General features: G+C 35.3%; 1 long non-coding RNA gene across 1 annotated transcript in view; it reads right to left on the bottom strand.

Annotated features, from left to right (window-relative positions):
* Positions 1 to 2,261: 2,261 nt before the first annotated feature.
* The window catches only part of LOC107130310 (uncharacterized), a 29,114-nt gene continuing 9,708 nt past the window's right edge, over positions 2,262 to 21,667 (bottom strand). The window contains exons 2-3 of the long non-coding RNA XR_001492281.3: positions 14,317 to 14,412; positions 2,262 to 2,834 (exon numbers count right to left, since the gene is read on the bottom strand). This is a non-coding gene — a long non-coding RNA (uncharacterized lncRNA). The remainder of the gene's footprint in view (positions 2,835 to 14,316; positions 14,413 to 21,667) is intronic.

Genomic DNA, 21,667 nt, shown 5'->3' with positions numbered 1-21,667 from the left:
AACATATGCTAGGTGCTGTTCTAAGTTCCTTAAATGTCATAATTCATTTAGCTCTCATGATAAATTATGAAACAGTTTCCTCCCCTTCTTCCTCGTCTTCTTCTTCCCAGTGAGCAAACTAAAGCACATGTGCTAAATAACTGTCCAAGAACACAGAACAAGAAAAGTGAACAAAATTAGGATTCCACGTGAAACTTGGAATCTATACTTGCACTGTCCAAAACAGTAGTCACTTAACACACATGGCTATTGAGGATATGTGTGTGTGTGTGTTTATAAATTTTGTCATTAGCAGCCACTTATACACACATATAAATATAATGGCTTATGGCAATAATATTTTTTTATATTAGGCCATATATTTAGCTATATATCATACTATTTTATCTAATCTATTCTTACTAAGTATGTCAAAATGAGTTTTTACCCTTTCACTGTATATATTGCTATTTATTATTAATTTGAAATTCAGCACTTTCAAAAAATTTATATTACAAACTCCTGTCAAAGATAATTTCATGATTTGTGTTCAGTATCTCAGACAATTCTCATCATAATCCTGATAAAATGGCACTTTCATTTCCATAGGTGAGGAACCTTAGGGAAGAAAACAGCTTTTCAAAGTTAACAGAACAAACGTTGAAATAAAGATTCAAAACTATGATTTCAAAGTTTGTACTTCCTTTTGCTCTTCTTGCTATACATCTTTCTTAATTTTATTTGAGAAAACTTTGGTTTCTAGTCTATATTTTAATATATTAAAAAACTCGAGCCAGGCATGGTGGCTCACCCCTGTAATTCCAGCATTTTGGGAGGCCGAGGTGGGTGGATCATTTGAGGTCAGGAGTTTGAGACTAGTTTGGCCAACAAGGCGAAACCCAGGCTCTACTAAAAATACAAAAATTTGCCTAGTGGTAGTGGGGGTGAGCCTGCAATCCAAGCTACTCAGAAGACTGAGGCAGGAGAGGTGCTTGAGCCTGGGAGGCGGAGGTTGCGGTGAGCCTTCTTCTAAACCAAACCAAGCCTTGACCTTGGCCTGTGATAAGGGTCTGTGTCCCCACCCAAATCTCATGTTGAACTCTAATCCGCAGTGTTGGAGGTGGGACCTAGCGGGAGGTGATTGGATTATGGGGCGTGGTTTCTCATGAATGGTTTAGTATCGTCCTGTTGGTAAGATAGTGTCCTTGTGATAGTGAGATCTGCTTGTTTAAAAGTATGTGGCTCCTCTCTCCTCTCTCTTGCTGTTGCTTTCACCATGCTCCCTCTTTGCCTCTGGAAGGTAATTTGAAGGCTGTTAGAACTGAGAAGCTTTTAGTATAGACAGCAGTGGCAATTGCTGGTAGGTGCTGGAAATTGCTGATGTTGCTATAGCTCAGATGAGATTAGGTGACTGAGAATTCCAGCAGCCCCATCAGGGGCTAAACTTCCTTAGGGTTTGCTTGGTAAGCAAGCACCAACATAGCTCTGGTATCCATTTTTAGCAGTTTCAGTCCCTGAGCAGCTGCCCTACTGCAGACCAGCAGTAGGCACTGGTTCCTGGATTCTAGTCCAGTGGCATTTGTAGTTTTCTGGAAAACACACTTATTCTCTCTATTCTGCCAACAACTCTCCCTTTTGCTACACCAGGCCTTCTAACACTTTTTAATCAATTATCTGTTTGATATCCCCTTAGAAAAGTTAGCATATTTCTATTTTCCATGCTGTACCCTGAAGATAAAATTTCTCAACCATAAAGCCATGTTTATTTCTATGAAGGAAAAGAACAATTTTATAATCAGTACGTTTGTAGTTGACAAAATCAACGTATTTTATAATTTTAAGAATGCCAAAAAATATACCCACAGAAAGTAAATTTATAATTTTTTTCTACAGGAATAGGCAACATAAAGATTTTTCTCAGGTACATGGGTTTAAAGAGGATTAAAATTCTCTATAGCAATGCTATAGACCTCAAAATGAGGTCTGTGAACCAGTGCCAGTCTACAGACTGTTACCAGTCTTTTAGGCGATAGAGAGCTTAGTCTAGAATGGAAATAAACACACTCTATCCTTCATAGAAAATGCCTTTCTACAAAAAAAAAAAAAAAAACCCACATATTTTACATATTTTTGTGAGCGCCTTACCTCCCACACCAGTTGCAATCAGTTCACAAACTAGTGCATAGGCCACCATATTAAAAGATTATGAGATTATAATAAATTATAATAATTAGACTAAAAGTAATTCCTCTGAAATATCAAAATGTAGCACATTAGGCAGGTTTTCTTTTAGATGAAATTTCTTTTAGGTCAATATGTATTTTATTTTTGGAAAAAATATGTTCACAATGATATATGAAATAACAATCACATGAAAGTAAACTAATACCTAAAAGTTATAATGTTGATGTAAAGGGACCAGTCAATACACTAAGAACAGTCCCATTCACTATTCTATAAGGAACAGAAATGACTTGCTAAAGAAGTTATATTTTTAAGGAAGAATTGGAAAAAAATGGCATCTCCTTATAAGGATAATGAAAAACTGATTCCACAGAAAAGGAAACAAAAAGATACAGAGCGTTAAAAACAGAGAACAAGGCTGTATACTTCCACCTTTATGTGCTCAACAGAGAATTGTGTGAATGAAATAATAAGTAGGAAAAAGAATGAAACATCTAATTTATGTGAGAGAAAAGTAGAAAAAAGGTAGAAAATTTAAAATATTAGGGTCAGAGCAAATCTTTATAGTGGATTGTGAAGCAATTAAAAGAAATCAGAATGAGGTAAATAGATGATCATTTTTACCTCCTATTAGAGTGGAAGTCTTCTTTTCCAACATCCTATTGAACTACCTGATGAAAAATGACAAAGGTTTATGTTAGTTTCACATATGTAAATAATAATTTCAATATTACAGTACTCATAATTTCAACCAGTATTCTTGAGCTTGTATTGAAATAATTTTTTGGAAAAAATACAAATATTATACTTGATATAAGTTAAGTTGTTAGAAATTTAATCTCAGGGTAGTGAATAAGTCAAATTTATTATCATATTTGATGTTTGTGTTGTCCCTTTGTACTCACGAGTTCTTTTTCTGAAAATCTGTACCAGCTGCTGAGTACAGAAGAAGCCTCTGATTTTTAAATAATTGCAGCACATTCTATAGCTCAAACAAATAAAGCTTTGACTTAAGATTGTTTAATCTCAAAGAGATCAGTATAGAAAACAGATTAGAAACATGGATGAAGTGGAATTCAAGAAGAATCTGTATTCAGCTCCAAAGCTAAGCAATAGCATTTCTCAAAAGATGGCTTCATGATGTGAACTGGAATCAAAGAAATTACTACATTCCTTTGAATTTAAGTGAGCTTTTAAATCAGAGGGTGAGTGTATCAAAAACTGTTCTTTGTGAAAGATTGAATATGAGCCAATGCTAATTTTATATCTCTATCCTCTCAGAAAACTTACTAATGTTTAGAGTAAAAAGAAAATGAAACTTTCTTTATATTTTTAAATCAAAATCTATTCTGACAAAAATGTTTTATTGTTAAACCTATGTTTCACCACCAAGCCATCTTCATTCACGAGAATAACAACTACAACAATTACAGCAACAATTGTCAACATTTACTGGGTGCATACCATGTGCCAGGTACTCTTTTTAACTATTTTGCATGTATTAATTTAATCCTCAAAACAACACTGAACAATTATATCCATTTTACCCAAAAAGAGACAGAGCAATGGACATTTATCCTAGAAATTTCTGAGCTATATTCTTTTGGTAATTTACTGCCAAAAATTCTGTTCTTCAGAATTAGCATGTTATGATATGTAACACATAATTTAATACTCCTCTAAAAGCCTTTCACACAATAGGACTGTTACATTAAAAAATAAAAAAAAAAAACTAAATCATAAAAAGAAGTATATATGTCTTGGAAATAATACCAGAAACTATTTTCTTCATATAATCTAGCCTTCCACAGATAAATAGATTTGTTATGTGCATGAAAAAATAAAACAGGCTTTCAATGACACTGTTAGACTAGAAATAGAAATTTAATATACATCATAAATAATAATTTAACCTATTCCCAGTGCAAAACCATTAAGTGGTGAAAATTACTTAAAAAACACAAAGAAACATTCAAAGTCTCTAAAAATTGCCACAAGGGAATAGAGCAAACCAAGAAACATTTAGTCATGGAAATTTAGTAAATCTCTGTAAGAAAAGCTAGTCTGTCGGACTTGAGTTACAGCCTCATCCTTCTGCCGCGACCCCTCCACCTCAGCATGACAGACTTTCCACCAGGCAGGTGTGGACAAGAAGACAAGAATTCTTTTTGTCCCAGCTCGCCATCAAAGGCTACTATATCTCACCAGAAAAAGTAGATTGCCATCATTTTTCATCTCTTTGAGCTCTGTTTTGCAGAGGCTAAATTCCAGATTAGTTTAGCCAAGATATCTCAGACTACAATCTTTGACCTGGCACCCATCCTTAAAGCAGAGGCTCTAACTCAGGCACCACAGACCAAGAACACTAATACCGCAATAGCCATTGACCCTACTCTCTCATAATATGGAAATTCCACAGAGGAGAGGCAAGCTGGGAAGACAAGAGGATACCACTTATGCTCAAAACTCTGCTCATAAAACAGGTATGTAACTCCAAGAGGATCTGGATCATAACTTTGTTGTCTTGATCATAACTCTGAAGCAATAAATCAGAATTTTTCCTCAGGGAAAGAATACAGGAACAGAATGCACTGCAGCTCACCCCAAGGAACTGACTTTATTTAAGAAAGAGAATGAGGAAGTTCATCCCTAAGTTTACGCTCCAACAAAATGGGACGCAAGGCTGGTTCAACATATGCAATCAATAAATGTAATCCATCACATAAACAGAACCAATCACAAAAACCACATGATTATCTCAATAGATGCAGAAAAGGCCTTTGACACAATTCAACACCCCCTTCATGCTAACAACTCTCAATAAACTAGGTATCGACAGAATGTATCTTAAAATAATAAGAGCTATTTATGACAAACCCACAGCCAATATCATACAGAATGGGCAAAAGCTGGAAGCATTCCCTTGGAAAACCAGCACAAGACAAGAGTGCCCTGTCTCAGCACTCCTATTCAACATAGTATTGGAAGTTCTGGCCAGGGCAATCAGGCAAGAGAAATAAATAAAAGATATTCAAATAGGAAGAGAGTAAGTCAAATTGTCTCTCTTTGCTGATGACATGATTGTGTATTTAGAAAACAGCATTGTTTCAGCCCAAAATCTCCTTAAGCTGATAAGCAACTTCAGCAAAGCCTCAGGATACAAAATCAATGTACAAAAATTACAAGCATTCCTATACACCAATAACAGACAAACAGAGAGCCAAATCATGAGTGAACTCCCATTAAAAATGGCTACTAAGAGAATAAAATACCTAGGAATACAACTTACGAGGGATGTGAAGGACCTCTACAAGGAGAACTACAAACCACTGCTCAACAAAATAAGAGAGGAAACAAACAAATGGAAAAATATTCCATGCTCATGGATAGGAAGAATCGATATCTTGACAATGGCCATACTGCTCAAAGTAATTTGTAGATTCAGTACGATCCCCATCAAGCTACCAATGATTTCCTTCACAGAATTGGAAAAAACTACTTTAAACTTCATATGGAACCAAAAAAGAGCCCACATAGCCAAGACAATCCTGGGCAAGAAGAACAAAGCCGGAGGCATCATGCTACCTGACTTCAAACTATACTACAAGGCTACAGAAACAAAACAGCATGGTACTAGTACCAAAACAGATATATAGACCAATGAAACAGAGCAGAGGCCTCAGAAATAGCACCACACATCTACAATCATCTGATCTTTGACTAACCTGACACAAAAAAGCAATGGGGAAAAGATTCCCTATTTAATAAATGTTGTTGGGAAAACTGGCTAGCCGTATGCAGAAAACTGAAACTGGACACCTTCCTTACACCTTATACAAAAATCAACTCAAAATTGATCAAAGACTTAAATGTAAGACCTAGGACCATAAAAATTCTGGAAGAAAACCTGGGCAATACCATTCAGTTCATAGGCATGGGCAAAGACTTCATTTCTAAAGCACCAAAAGCATGGCAACAAAAGCCAAAGCTGACAAATGGGCTCTAATTAAGCTAAAGAACTTCTGCATAGCAAAAGAAACTATCATCAGAGTGAATAGGCAACCCACAGAATGGGAGAAAATGTTTGCAATCTATCACCTGACAAAGGGCTAATATCCAGAATCTACAAAGAACTTAAACAAATTTACAACAAAAAAAAAAAACATGAAAAATTCGGCAAAGGTTTTCTGTTCTTGTGATAGTTGGCTGAGAATGATGGTTTCCAGCTGCATCCATGTCTCTACAAAGGACATGAGCTCACCCCTTTTTATGGCTGCACAGTATTCCATGGTGTATATGTGCCACATTTTCTTAATCCAGTCTGTCGTTGATGGCCATTTGGGTTGGTTCCAAGTCTTTGCTATTGTGAATAGTGCAGCAATAAATGTACAGGAAGGGGAACATCACACACCAGGGCCTGTCATGGGGTGGGGGGAGGAGGGATAGCATTAGGAGATATACCTAATGTAAATGACGAGTTAATGGGTGCAGCACACCAACATGGCACATGTATATATATGTAACAAACCTGCACATTCTGCACATGTACCCTAGAACTTAAAGTATAATAAAAAAATGGGCAAAGGATATGAACAGACACTTCTCAAAAGTAGACATTTATGCAGTCAATAGACATATGAAAAAATGCTTATGGTCACTGGTCATTAGAGAAATGCAAATCAAAACCACAATGAGATACAATCTCATGCCAGTTAGAATGGCCATCATTCAAAAGTCAGGAAACTATAGATACTGGAAATGATGTGGAGAAATAGGAATGCTTTTACACTGTTGGTGGGAATGTAAATTAGTTCAACCATTGTGGAAGATAGTGTGGCGATTCATGAAGGATCTAGAACTAGAAATACCATTTGATCCAGCAATCCCATTACTGGGTATATACCCAAAGGATTATAAATCATTCTACTATAAGACACATGCAAACGTATGTGTATTGCGGCACTATTCACAATAGCAAAGACTTGGAACCAACCCAAATGTCCATCAATAATAGACTGGATAAAGAAAATGTGGCACATATACATCATAGAATACTATGTAGCCATAAAAAATAATGAGTTCATGACCTTTGCAGGGATATGGATGAAGCTGGAAACCATATTCCATATTTCTCACAAGTTATCACAAGAACAGAAAACCAAACCCTGCATGTTTCTCACTCATAAGTAGGAGTTGATCAGTGAGAACACATGGTCACTGGGAGGTAAACATCACATACCGGGGCCTGTTGGGGGGTGGGGGGCTGGGGAGGGATAACATTAGGAGAAATACCTAATGTAGGTTATGGGTTGATGGGTACAGCAAACCACCTTAGCACGTATACACCTATGTAACAAAACTCCACGTTCTGCACATGTACCCCAGAACTTAAAGTATAATTAAAAAAAAAAAAGAAGCAATAAAAACAACCTAAATATCTAAAAAAATTAAAAAGAATGAGGAGCAAATATGAATATATGGAAAGAATTTTGTGTAAGAGAACAATGTTATTTTTTAGAGTAAGATTTAAATACAGAAAATTGAAAACTAATATCCATGATTTGGCAGTAATCCATAGCTGCTAGCATTGAGCGCGATTGGTGGATACCACATTGCTTAGGCCAGCCACTATGAGTGCATTTTTGCTCCATTATTCTTGCCTCCACTCAGGCCAGATTCAGCATCCCAGCTCCCATGCTTATGCTCTAGGTGTCATGTGGTGGGAACAGGGCTTCTCTCAGTGGCTGTACTTGGAGTCATGTCCTAAACTATGACTGACAGATATAGAAAGCAGGGGTGGATGCTGATTAGGCAAATATGGGACAAACATCCATGGCAGAGTGAAATGGTTAGATGGTAACATGCCTTACCTGGCTGAAATCATGATTGAGAGATAATGTACAGCAGCATCAATTCTTTCAATATTTAACTAATAGGAGAATTTACTGTGAGTCTGAATCCAAACAAAAACTATCTCCAGCCTAGGATCAATTAAAGTCACCATTAAAAAAAAACAGAATATTTGTATTTGAAGAAGATGCATTTGATTATGAAAGTGAAGTTCACAAATTAGAGAGAAAGACCAAGAGAGGAGAGCTGAAAGGTTTTACAGCTGTTCTTGCGCTATCAGTGAAAGCAGATAGTATTTTGAATATTATGCTGGATGGGACAGTCTACTTAACAAAACAGTACTAAGGTTCTGATTAAAAGTACAGGCTGGGAATAAAATTATGTTGACAAATGTGAGTACTGGGCCAAAACCTGTGAGACAAAGGATAGGAATAACAAAAGTGGAAGAAGAGGAATCTAGAGTGAACCGCGAAAGACACTAGTTTCTAAATATCTCTACTGAACTAAATACTGTTACCTGCTACTTACTGAGAAAGAATTGAAAATTCATTTTTCTAATACCTCATGTAGTCTTTATGTTTTATTATGTAAAATTTAGGATTAAATTAAATTTACAGAAAATAAAAATAAGGGGAGCAGTATTTTGGATCTTAAATTAATTTATTTATTTGACATCCTCATCTATCTTTACCTGTTGTAGACATCCTCATCTACCTCTACCTATTGTCTTGCCCTGGTGCCAATCACAACTAGAAAATATCAAAATGTGCATGGAGGATTCCAAGAACAGTGGGCTAGTAGCTTGCTTCCTCTGGCCTTGCCTGAGGGAGACTGTAGGATGCTAAGAGGAGGTTGCATCCACATGGGTGTCCTACTCATTACTGAGGGAGGAGGATAGCACTACTTTAGCAGAAGGAAGGTCCCAGTTAGATTAACCCAAGAGAGACTCCCATGAGTAGTGAGTTATCTAGATTGTGTCCAAAAATTCACGTGTGCCTTGTCAGTGCTGCAAAGAAGATGAAATGATAGCAACTGGGTTTCAGTGATATGTAGATACTTTTTAACTGAAGAAAAGGACCAAAAGGACCAAGACTGCATAGTTGTGTGCCAGTACAGTGATTCAAAAGGGCAACTGAGTCTGTTCACACCCCGGGTATTATCAATTTGATGATTGAACAACATCTGTGACTGCCATAAAAATCACCTATATACTCACAAATTTTTGGAAAGGAGTGAAGAAGTGAAGGAAAGCTGAAGGGCAAGGATGTAAAAAAGAACATGACTAACAATTATCTAAAATAAAGAGCCATTTAAATTAGATTATTTACACTCAAGACTCTGATACCAGTAATTGGCAAATTTAAAATATTTTTCTCTTATTTGTCCTAGTAGATAAAATGGAATATGTGAAGGAAAAGTTTAGCTCCATCATAGGAAATAAAATAAAGTATATTTTGTTTGTACTTATGAGTATAGATGGCATACATTTGCCATGTCATTACATTTAAATGTTTTGTATTCCTTAGTGCAGATTAAAAGAAAATAAATCCTACTGTATCTTTAGAAGGAATTAGATAAACCCTGTGGTTATTTCCAGATACCTGGACTGGGGATATCCTATCTGATTATTGAAACCCCTAGCAGTGCTGAGCTGAATTTTCATACTTGCCAAGCCAAATTGTTTCTTTCTCCCATTCTCAAGAATCATTTTTTTCAACCTCACAATATCGAGCACCTACAATAGCCTGATAATTCTCAGAGAAAAGATCCATTCATAAGGAGCATCAGAATTCCAGATTTACAGAATTTATTGCATTTACATAAATGCTTGCCTTCCTCTCAAATACTAAAATAGCCACAGCATTTATCCTAACATTATACATATAATCATATTGAATCTCATTCACTTGGAATCTCATTATATCAAATTTCTCTTATTGCCTCTTACGAAAATGACCTTGCCATTAAGTTTCTAGTGAATGTTGTAACATACTCAAGTATCTGTCATATGCAAAGTAAAACCACTTCCAAAAATTTAAATAAACAAAAAAATAACATTTATGCTATAGTGACTATCTTCTCCCTTCGCAGTAAAATTCTTTTTAAAAAAATCCTCCAGAAACAAAAAAAACAGTAAAACTGATTATGTTTTCTCTCATTCACCTCATTTACCCCTCAACAATGATAATCACTTTCTGTTCTCACCATGATAACCTGAAATTGCTTTCAACTAAACCATTGACAGCTTACGTGTTCTTAAATAAAATAGAAACTTTGACTTCTCTACAGCATTTGACATTATTCACACTGATCCTTTGGAAAGCGTCTCTCCCCCACTTTTCCTCCCTCTCTTAGGACCTTTCAAGTTTTGGATTTCTCTAGTCCTTTTGGCTCCTGCATTGCATTTTATTTTAAGGTTTTCATTGATCATCTCACTCCATAAAGAGATTGTAGCTATTTAGTATTAATGATGATGCAGAGGGGGAAATGAGCAGTCACAAGCATTTCTTGTCAGACTTTAAAATTAGTTTAACTGTTTGGAAGGGCTATTTGGCAGTATTTATCAAGATACAAAATGAATAAAGGTCATGAATGAATTATTTGGATATCTAGGGCATGTAGCAGTTTGAAATTTGTGGGCTACTATCATCAAACAGTATTATTTTTCTTTACTACTTCTAATCACACTGCACTGAATTTCTTTTGCCAGCTGAGTAGCAGTCCCTTTCATTACAACCAGAACATGTCCAGAACTTTCCAGTTACAGTTTAAATTTTATCTCAAATCTATATTTTTATATTATTCAATTGAACTATATTTTATGTACAATAAACTATATATGTCAAGCACATAATTGGGTAAGTTTTGGAATATGTGATACACTTGTGAAATAACTGCAATCAAGACAGTGTACACTTCTTTCATTCCCCCAAATTTTCCACGTTTTTCTTTGCAATCAAACTGATCTTCCCATCGCTCCCATCCCCAGCCAATTACCGATCTACACAGGTTAGATTGCATTTTCTAGAAATTCTTGTAAATGCAATCATATATCATGTGTGCTTTCTGTGTCTGACTTATTTCATTTAGCATAATTATTTTGTGATTCAACATGTGTTGATAATTCATTTTTTATTGCCAAGTAGTATTTCATTCTATGGAAAACGTTTTGATACATTTATTTGTGGATCGATGTTTGGGTTATTTCCAGTTCTGAGCTTTTACAAATAATGTAGCTGTAAACATTTATCTACAAATATTGATGGAGATATATGACTTCATCTCTCTTGGATAAATTCCTAGTAGTGGAATGCCTGGGTTTCATATAAACATATAATAAGCATATGTTTAAATTTTCATAAAATTGCCAAGCTGTTTTCCAAAGTAGCTGGGCTCTTTTACATTCCCACCAGCCGTATACAAGAGTTCCAGTTGCTCTACATCTTTACCAACACTTGGCACAGTCAGACTTTTTCAGCATTCTATTGAATATTCTTTGATTTTATGTTCACATGTTGATAGATATTTGGGTTATCTCCAATTTTTTGTTATTGTACATGAAAGGGCTATAAACACTTGTTTCCAAATCTTTTTCATGACATATGCTTTCATTTTGTTTTAATGTTGATAATTTTGGACTGTGGCACTGTGGATAGTATGTTGTGTTCAATCCAGGATCTCTTATATTCCTCTATATTGATGCTTTTGTTTTAGCTAATAATTCATCTTTTCAAGTTATTCTGTTAGCTCAGTCTCATCTTCTGTGGATGCTTGTTCAAATCTCCATCCTATTACTTAAGCCTTTGCTGAAGTGATTTGAGTTCATCCCCACTGACGTGGTTTATGGATCAATCGGAGATTGAGTGCATACCCAGAATCATGGGATCTCATCCTCCATTTTTTCTCCCCTGCGAGAATTCCCCTCACTTTCTGACAGCTGGCCATGGTTGTCCTGGATCCTTTTCCTTTTTTCTATATCAGAAAGTAAGTGAGGTTTTTATCAAAATTAGTTGCCTGTGATGAGCTGCTCTGCGTCCGTGGGCAGCCTGCAGGGAAAAACTACAAGAAAATGGGAAACTGACAACTTGTTTTTTGTCATTTTTCTAAGTTTGACTCCACTGAATCACTGAACACTTAGGTAGCTGTTTTTGTCTTGTTTTATCTGGAGTTTGTAGTTGCTCTCAGTGGGAAAGATGATCTGAATGAGGGGTTATATTATCACACTGAATGTCAATATCTCAAATCCAATTATAAGACTATGTCCTTCCCTCTCTCAGAACAGGTTAAAGTATGGCTTGAGGTACTCAGATGGTGGAGGGGAATGAACTACTCTTTAAGTCCCCTTTACAGTCCTCTTTTCTGGTAATGTAGCAGGGTAAACTATTGAAAAAGACAAAATATTGATAAAATATTTGTATTTTATTGGCATTTACTCATCCCTCCTTATTGGTTATTTTCTTTCTTATCCTGGATGGCCATTGGAATCTTTAAATCAACCACTGTTGCCAAGTATGTTTGTCAGGGCAAACTCTTTTTACCATCCTGGTTTATAAAGAAGAGGGATACTGGCAAGGAGTGGGCTTGAGGACCTGAATGTTTGCAGATGTATAGCTGTGAATGGGATGCTGATTTTCCCTTCCTCAGGCATCTTCAAATTCAGAGAATCAACCTGGACTTTTGGACCTTTTTTTCCCTCAACGTGGATCAAATGTTGGACTTTTCTTACTCAACTTGGATTGAATGTTGACATAGAGATCTAACAGCAAGTGAACTAATGCTGATTCAAAGACACCAAAGAGAGGGGGCGAAATGGAAGGTGTGAAATCACAGAAACCATGGGTAAGCAGAAGCATACAAGCATACTCCCAATTTATGAAGGAAAAGTTTCAGTATTCTCTGGCAGGCTGACAACTCACATTACAATATTCTTTCCTTCTCCTCCTATTTAGTACTCATTCTAAGGAAGGACTGGGCCACCTCTAAATCATTTTAAGAGGAAGACTAGTCCCAGGTTTCTGTAGTTTTCCATAGATTGTGACTTACTTAGCTCTGTTGTCCTCAGATTTGTATCCAGGCATGAGAAAAGTCTCACTTGATATCATGCTACATTTCCATGAATGAAAAACTGCAAATAAATAAGCCATCACTTGATATCTTGCTACATTTCTAGGAATAAAAAACTGGAAATAAATAAGCCATAAGTAGAGAAATGATTAAACAAATTCCAGCATTCCAATGCTATGAAATACTATTCAATAGTTAACAAGATTGAGGAAGAAATATGTATGCTTACACGGAGGAATAACTATCTAACATAATTGGTAAAATAGCAATTTATGGAACAAATTGTGGGGTATGTTCTCATTTTTTGCAAAAATCATATGCACTTATATTCACGCATTTACCCTTATTCTCCATTTACTCGTCAGAGCTATTTGGGCAAGGTATTTGACTTCTCTATCTCTATTATCTCATCTATGAAAGAAATATAAAAATTTTCACAAGACAGAATAATAAAACAATTGAAACAACACAAATGTTCTGACTTGTTATAATCAAGAACGAATGAGTATAATTACAATTCTTTATCATGAAATAAAAAACGACTACTCAATAGCATTCTAGCCATTTGTGTTAGAATTGTCAGATGGGTTGTGAGTAAAAGAGATATGTGTACATAAATGCAGCTAATGAGGCATTGTTTTAAAGCCACCTCCGCACCACCAGAGAAGTAAGAAAGAACTATAAAGCCTCAATGGCTGCATGGCTTCATGTGTAATGAAGTTATAATTCTTCTCAGGTTGTATTCAGTTCTAACCACCTAGTAATCATGTTCTCACCTCACCAGCAGGTGTTCAATGCTTAGAGCTCTATAGTTCCCATTACGGTGATTCAATTATTCTGTTTCTGCTTTTATGTCTACTGACACTTTCAATGATCACCTACTTTCTCTCCCCTATTGCTCCCCTTTGTGACTTTTGCTTACCCATGGTTTCTGTGGTTTCACAGCTTCCATTTTTACCCTCTGTCTCTTGGTTTCTTTAAGTCTGTGTTAGTTCACTTCTGGTTAGATCTCTATGTCAACATTCAATCCCTGACCCCCAACAGAGGCAATTTAGTTATTTCAGTCACTAGCTAGTATAGAATCTTTGTTCACCTGTCAGAGTAGACTTGGCCGCCCATACCAATGAGATGTGGCAATGTCACATTGCGAAATACCAGGTAATTTACATATGAGAACTCCTTCAAAACAGAAAGTGGAAGTGACAGAGATTATGTGGTTTCTAGGGAGAACCCCCTTACCTGAACATTTTTTTCCCTTGCATTACATGGTAAGAAGTGTCTTATATGCCAGAAGGTCATTCTTAAGGCTGACATGGAAAATTCATTCTGATAGTTCTATAATTTTTATCAGCAAGACAATAAGAATTTTGAAAAATATAAATTGTTAATATTTAACTTAGCTTTAAATTGTTGATAAAGTTAAGTTCACTTCTTGTTAGATCTCTGACCCCCAACCAAGAGTTATAATTGTTCAGTCAGTAGGTCAGTAGTATAGAATCTCTATTTTAATCCAAGAACTCTCCCATAGCTCACAAATGTATTCCAACAATTAACTGAATGACAATCTACTAGGCTAAATTTGGATTCAAATAAAAATTCTTGTAGCTTCCACATAAAACAAAATAAATTCTTTTTAAGTAAATTTCTTAATTTTAAAAAATTAGACTTACAAAATCATCATTGGAGATTGGCAAAAGTTCAAATATTGCTAACATACCTATTTTTAAGTGCCACATTCAAATTTTAAAAGTTATTATTCCAAAATTATATTATATGCCACCCTTGGTTTTTTAACATAGATAAATCTCTAAAACAAACGTCTTACTTTTTTACTTTAGTTTAAAAAAATCCTACATTTATTTTACCCGACCAATTATTTTTACATTTTATTGTTAGAATATGCTCTTAACTATAATGATTGGTACTTCACAGTGCCAGTATGTCACAATATATTCCTGCTTATTTATAAGAATTCTAGGAAACGAAGTCTACTAAGAAGTAGTGCAAAGGTAAATTGATGGAAAACTATTGCTTTCTTCATTTGGAGATCTCTGTTGATTTAGGGTTGGATTATTTTCAAATACAAAAAAAAAAAAAATTATCATTCAATAAGACAGACCCAAAAACTGTGTTATACAGCCTGGGCATGCACAATAGCAAAAGCTTTGACTTCTAACAACACCTGGAATAAATGATTCTTCCTCTCAGAGCCAAGAAGATTGATGCACAACTGGAGCCAGAATGGCAGAACTTTCTCAGAAGTGAGGAGTCTGTTGGACCAGAAGATCTTAGGTAAAATCTGCTTCAACATACCTTACTGTAAGTGGTCAAATTTGAAGCCCTCCAATCAGACCCTGCCAAGTCAACATTCCTAAATCCTTTCTCTTGCCCTCTGATATCTTAAAATGTGCCCCACACTTCAAATTGGATAGATATATTTAAGCTCAACAATAGCCTTTCAACAGGCTGTTTCTGCAATACACCTTTTCTTTTCTCAAAAGCCAGAACCATAGGTATTAATCTCTGTGAGCACTGGGCTATGAGCCTATTTGGTCTGTAACAGGAGCCTGCTATAAAAAGGTTAAAAAAAAATCTACTATCCTCAACACAAAGTCATCTAATACAGCTCTAAGCTTGGAACTCTAACATGAGTGGAGAAAACAAGAGAGTAGAGATCATTGAGGAGGTTTTTATGGGACACACTGCCTACATCTGTTACCCACGTCTTACTCCCATGGCTGTATCTACCTTTTAAAGAGGCTCAAAAATGTAATTTTGTTTCTTATCAGAAGAAAAGAGAAATAGCCTACATTTCCATTTCATTCTCCCAACTATACTTAAAAACCACTCATTTCCTTCCCAAGTGAGCCAATGCAGAGAGCCAGCAGTCACTGGCCCAGCTCAGTCAATGCTCAGGAACTTCAGATTGTAGACATATCCTCTTTAACAGGTCAAGACATGGCTCCATGAAGCCCAGCAATTATGAACTAGAAAGAAGTTATCCAATAACTCTATTCAATAACTCTATCCAATAATTCTATTCAATTATTTAAATATTTCCATTTTGGATGAGTATTTAGCAACGTGGAGAAATGCTCATGACCTCATAAACAATAATGAGTAACAACAAATGATATATATAACCCTACCTACAATATGAATTCAATTCTGTTTATATTAAAGGAGAGAAAAAGAATGAAAAATAAGTAACATTTGTACTTGGATAGTAATTTTTGTGTTATTCTTTATGCAATTGGATACTAAATGTGAATTGTCTTCTTTGTTCAGTGTTTTCAAAGAGACTCTAGAGTCTAAAATGAACAACCAATCAATTCTACAAACCTTGCATCTTGAGGAGTTGCTGCACCTCTTTTCCAGGATTTGCAAAAGATGTAGTCCAAATCGAGTTCAGCCAGAACTGGCCTGTCATTGAGATATGGCTCATGAAAGAGATTGACGTTTAGGAGGCAGGGAAAAGGAAATATTTTGAGAGACTTCGTGTGCTCCGCACATGGAGGTGGCTTCCTTTTGCCTCAGGTGAAGGGAATTTCAACAAGATCACTCAGAGAGTTTGATCAGTGATCCTAGAATTTGCAGGACATAGGGACTGCCATTTGACTCACCCTTTAGCAAGCAGGAGGAAAGGTTACGTGGCTGGCACTTCTCGTGTCTGGGAAGAAACAACTGTGAAGTGCTGACCTAGATGAGTGTTGCACTTCCACTGATGTGTAGGCAATGGCCAATGTTTTCAAGGGTCCAAATGTGGACCCAGCAACAGACAGGCTGTCTGTAATCACTTTATAAGTGACACTAACAACGACTACTGGTACTAAAGAGAGCACAACAGAAGTAGCTCTGCGAGGAGAGGGCTAAGCTACCGCCCTCAGGGGAGGCAGACCCACATCAAAGACATCACAGCAGTCCCTTTCCCATGAAACAAAGAGCTAGGAATTGTCCATTTGACACACACACAAACCAGATCCCAGACTGCAAATGATTCAACTAATGAAAAGCTTGTTTTTTTCACTTGCTGTTCTAGCCTAATTACGTAGGTGTCAGAAGCAGTTGCAAGCTAGGAGAGAAGTCGGAGCAAGACAGAAGCCAGTTCTGCCTTTGCTTCAGGATTCACTGTCCACTCAGAGGCAGGCTGGCACATGGGGGATGAGAACGTTCCAAGAAAGATGTGAATTTGGAATTTTCATTTTTGTGGTAGATGGGGATTTACTTAGTGAAAGGAGCATGTTTTTGCAACTAATAGTGACCAAAATAATTTGTACTTACTAAAAATTATCTTAAAACATGGGATTACCCTAGCATTTTATTTCAGAAACTGAAATTAACAGAAAACTATAAAATTACTTTCTGCCTGCAACCTAAGAAGGCCAACTCATGCCAAAAACCAGTTACATTCACAATTACCTGGATTTTGTAACTTCCTACAATGAATAAAACTTACTATAAAGCAGAAAAGCCATCACTGTTTGTGTACGTGTTTGTGCGTGTGTGTTACATGCATGTGTGTATCTGAGGTGTATCACTGTAATCACCTGATGTCAAGACAAATGATCAATTCTAGCAATTCAGTACAAAATGTCAAACTAGATGTTTGGCATGAGGTAGGCATAAACAACTTCAGCATTGACTGAATTTTTAACATTTAAACCAGTTATCTGAATGTCATGGAGATCAAAATATGGAATGTGGTGACCTAAAATCTTTAGCCAAAAGGTTGAGCTTTGCAGAAGCTTGCGTTTTATGCAATATAGATTAATTTGCTGACGAAACAATTTTGCCCTGATTAGCCTTTTAATAATTCGTAGGAAGCTCATCGGTTGCAGATAAAAAGTTCACAGCAATTAGTTTCCAACTAATATTTTAGCACACTATAGCATAAGGATTATTTTGCAATAATCAGTATCAAGAGTAGAATATATAATTTATCCAGACAAAGCTACAAATAAACTATCTCATATTTTTTTCTCCCAACAAAGTATATAGTAAACCTGAATTCCCTATCGAACTACTTAAAAGTTTTGCAATTATACCGACAGAGGTGAAGGAAAAAGTATCAACATCTATACATACTTTTGCTGCGTAGTGAGAGCTGTTTTTATTCCCTAACCTTTGTCTCATACTTCACAGCAAATATGTGAAAATATTACCGTTAATAAGCTTCTTGGATCTTCCTTTATTTGCTTTAACTTTTTTCTTTTATCTCTCTCTTTCAATACACATTTTTTCTGAACACCTGCTAAATGTGTGGTATCTTTTAGGTGATAAGAATTCATAAAGAAATGCAAAGTTATGAAAAATGCTGGATATCACTAATTATCAGAGAACTGCAAATCAAAACCACAGTGAGACACCATCTCATAACAGTTAGAATGACTGCTGTTAAAAAGTCAAAAAATAGCAGATGCTGGTAAGGTTGCAGAGAAAAGGGAACCCTTATACATTGCTGGTGGGACTGTAAATTAGTCCAGCTACTCTGAAAAGCAGTGTGACAATTTCTCAAAGAACCTGAAACAGAATTACCATTTGACCCAGCAATCACATTACTGGATATATACCCAAAAGAATATATATTGCTCTGCCATAAAGACACATGCAAGCATATGTCCATTGTAGCACTATTCACAACAGCAAAGACATGGAATCAACCTAAATACCCATCAATGGTAGACTAGATTAAAAAAAATGTGGTAGATATATACCATGGAATACTACACCACCAGAAAAAAAGAATGAGATCATGTTCTTTGCAGTAACATGGATGGAACTGGAGGCCATTGTCTCAAGCAAGCTAATGCAGAAACAGAAAATGAAATATCGCATGTTCTCACTTATAAGTGGAAGCTAAACAACAAGAAAACATAGACACGAAGAGCAGAACAACAGACAACAAGGCCTACTTGAGGGTGAAGGCAGGTAAGAGGGAGAGGGTTAGAAAAATACCTGCTGGATACCATACTTACTATCTGAGTGATGAAATACTCTGTACATCAAATCCCTAGGCATGCAGTTTACGTATATGACAAACCCGCACGTACACCTCTGAACCTAAAATAAAAGTTATAATGAAAAATAAAAAAGAAATACAGAGTTGGCTCTTCTCACAAAATATCCATAGTCTTGAAAAAAAGGGAAAAAAAAGACTTGAAAACAGTTAAATTAAGCTAATATATGCTAAAGTGGGGGTACATATAAGTTTGTATATATCAAAATAAGAGCAAGCTCTTCATGTTTTCTAGAAAAGCCAGACTTTTATTTGTTATTTTTATTTTCTCGATAATTTATTTTCATAGTCAAATATTTATTTAGTTGTCTACTCCACATTTATTCATTCTGAATAATATTCTGAGTATTATTTAGTTGTATGCTAAGGTGCTGCCCAGAGTTTACTTTTAACTCGAGGCTAGACTAAGGTAATAATCTGGATTTGTATAGTCAGTTTCAATATTATTGGGTTCTTGAAATTCTTCTTGAAAGAATAGTTAACATTGAACAACTGAATTGGAAGCTATGAACATGGTTTTGTTTTCAAAAGAGCTTAAAATGTTACAACCACCTTAATTAAACTTAACTTTAGACACAATTATTGATAATAGTTCTTTAGCATAATACTTCACACACATTTAACAATTTGTTTCTTTTCCTTCACAGATGGAGGAATTAAATCTCAAGCCCCTTCTAACTAGGGCTAGCCATTTTGAGAAGCACCAAAAAAAAAAAAAAAAATTATTTTTGTTTAATTTGCATTCAGTTTATGAGATATGCTTCTTGTCACTACTGTTAATCATTTTTATTAAGAAAATGCAGCAAAATGCACAAATAATTATACAGATACTGTTTTTTGATAAACATGTTGACAGATTGGAACTAAACTTTTTGCTGGCAGGCAGTGTTGCTATATGTGAGGATATCAGTTTGCCCCCTCTGGATGGGGGCTGTATTTAGATTGGCATAAAATTATTTCTTCTAATCAGGATAAAAAGTTCATTATCTTACACTTACTAGTCATAGGAAGACATAGAAAGTTGAATTTAGGGTAGAATTTTTTCCCCAAAACAAAGAAAAAATCATATAAATTCAGATTATTTTTACTACATAAAATAAGGAATAATGAGGTTAACAAAAAAATCCATTTGTTAGAAAATAACTATTTTGATCACTCCATGATAACATCATATGATCTTAGAATATTTCTTGTTAATGTAATAGCAGATAATTTAAAAAAAGCAGAAAAATTCTATAACTTTAGAATCCATTTAACAGACGTTAATTCAGTGAGTGCTATATAGGGATTGGACTGAACAACAAGAACATTTCCCTGTCCTCATTTTCAAAGAAATTTCAGAGTATTGAGAGACACAGTTAAGTGCTAGGATTGTGCATTCTTTGCCATAAGAACAAATGGAGGAACTTCTCATAGTGGCTGAGGTGAAAAGGGGCAGAGGTTTTCACAGAGGCCTAGCTAATGATATTTATTTAACTAAACTAAGTTTACTTCCACAAGCAGTACATGAGAGTGACAATTTCCCCACACCATTGTATATTATTGAGAAATAATTTTCTGCTTTGGGAAACTTCCCAAGACATTAAATATTTATTGAGCTCTTGTTGGAGAAAATAAAAATAAATGCAATAAATAATAATATAAATTGTAATAAAGGAATATGGGTCACAGTATTTGCTCTTAATTTCAAAGTCTATTAAGAAATTAGAGATAATTACCCCAAAAGTTAAATAATTATACGGAAGGAAGCTAATGCAATATAAGTAATGAGAAAGAGTGTGGCAGCTTTTAGGTGACAAAAATTTATAGAAAATGAAGACCCTATGAACAAACAGATGACAAAACCTCAGACAGAAAAGCCGTATCTGCAAAAACATGATGAGTGTGGCTGTAATATATGGGACATGCATTGATAAGATCATGGGAAAGACAGAGGAAAGCCAGTAAGACACCATGGTATTAAGCACATATGAAGAATATTAAGATACCTCAAGGAAGTGTGCTTTTTCAAAACACTGCATTCATTTTCAAATTCAATCCATAAATATCGATAGAGCATGTACTATGTGTCAGGCACTTGGGACAGAGAGCTCATAGAGCCAATGGTTGCAGCCCTTGATATTTAGAACCTAAATATTTTCCTACAAAGAAATTTGACACAGAAAAAATATATGCAACAGAATTATTCAGTGCCCTTTCACAGGTTCAAATTAAAATAATCTACATATGTGTGCCTACACACATACATATATATGCATATATTTACATTATATATGCTTTGTATATCATGTATGTAAATTGTGCATAGATAAGTAGATGAATGAATACAATGAGGCTAATATTAAATAATTATTTATCAACCAATCATTAAATAATTATGCTATACCAAGTACTGTACCAGGAACTTTACATATGATACTTTATTTGTAGTTTCTACAACTTTAAGAAATAAGTTTGTTACAGTGATTTTATTAACAAAGCTATCATTATACTCCTGCTATCAATAAGAATGAAAAAATCACTTGAATAATATTGTCTACTTTTCTATATATTGAAATGAATGTTTTTGTTGAT

Source organism: Macaca fascicularis, chromosome 7 (genome assembly GCF_037993035.2).
Source record: "Macaca fascicularis isolate 582-1 chromosome 7, T2T-MFA8v1.1".
Classification (NCBI taxonomy): Eukaryota; Metazoa; Chordata; class Mammalia; order Primates; family Cercopithecidae; genus Macaca; species Macaca fascicularis.
This window is presented reverse-complemented; position numbering and strand designations above follow the sequence as displayed.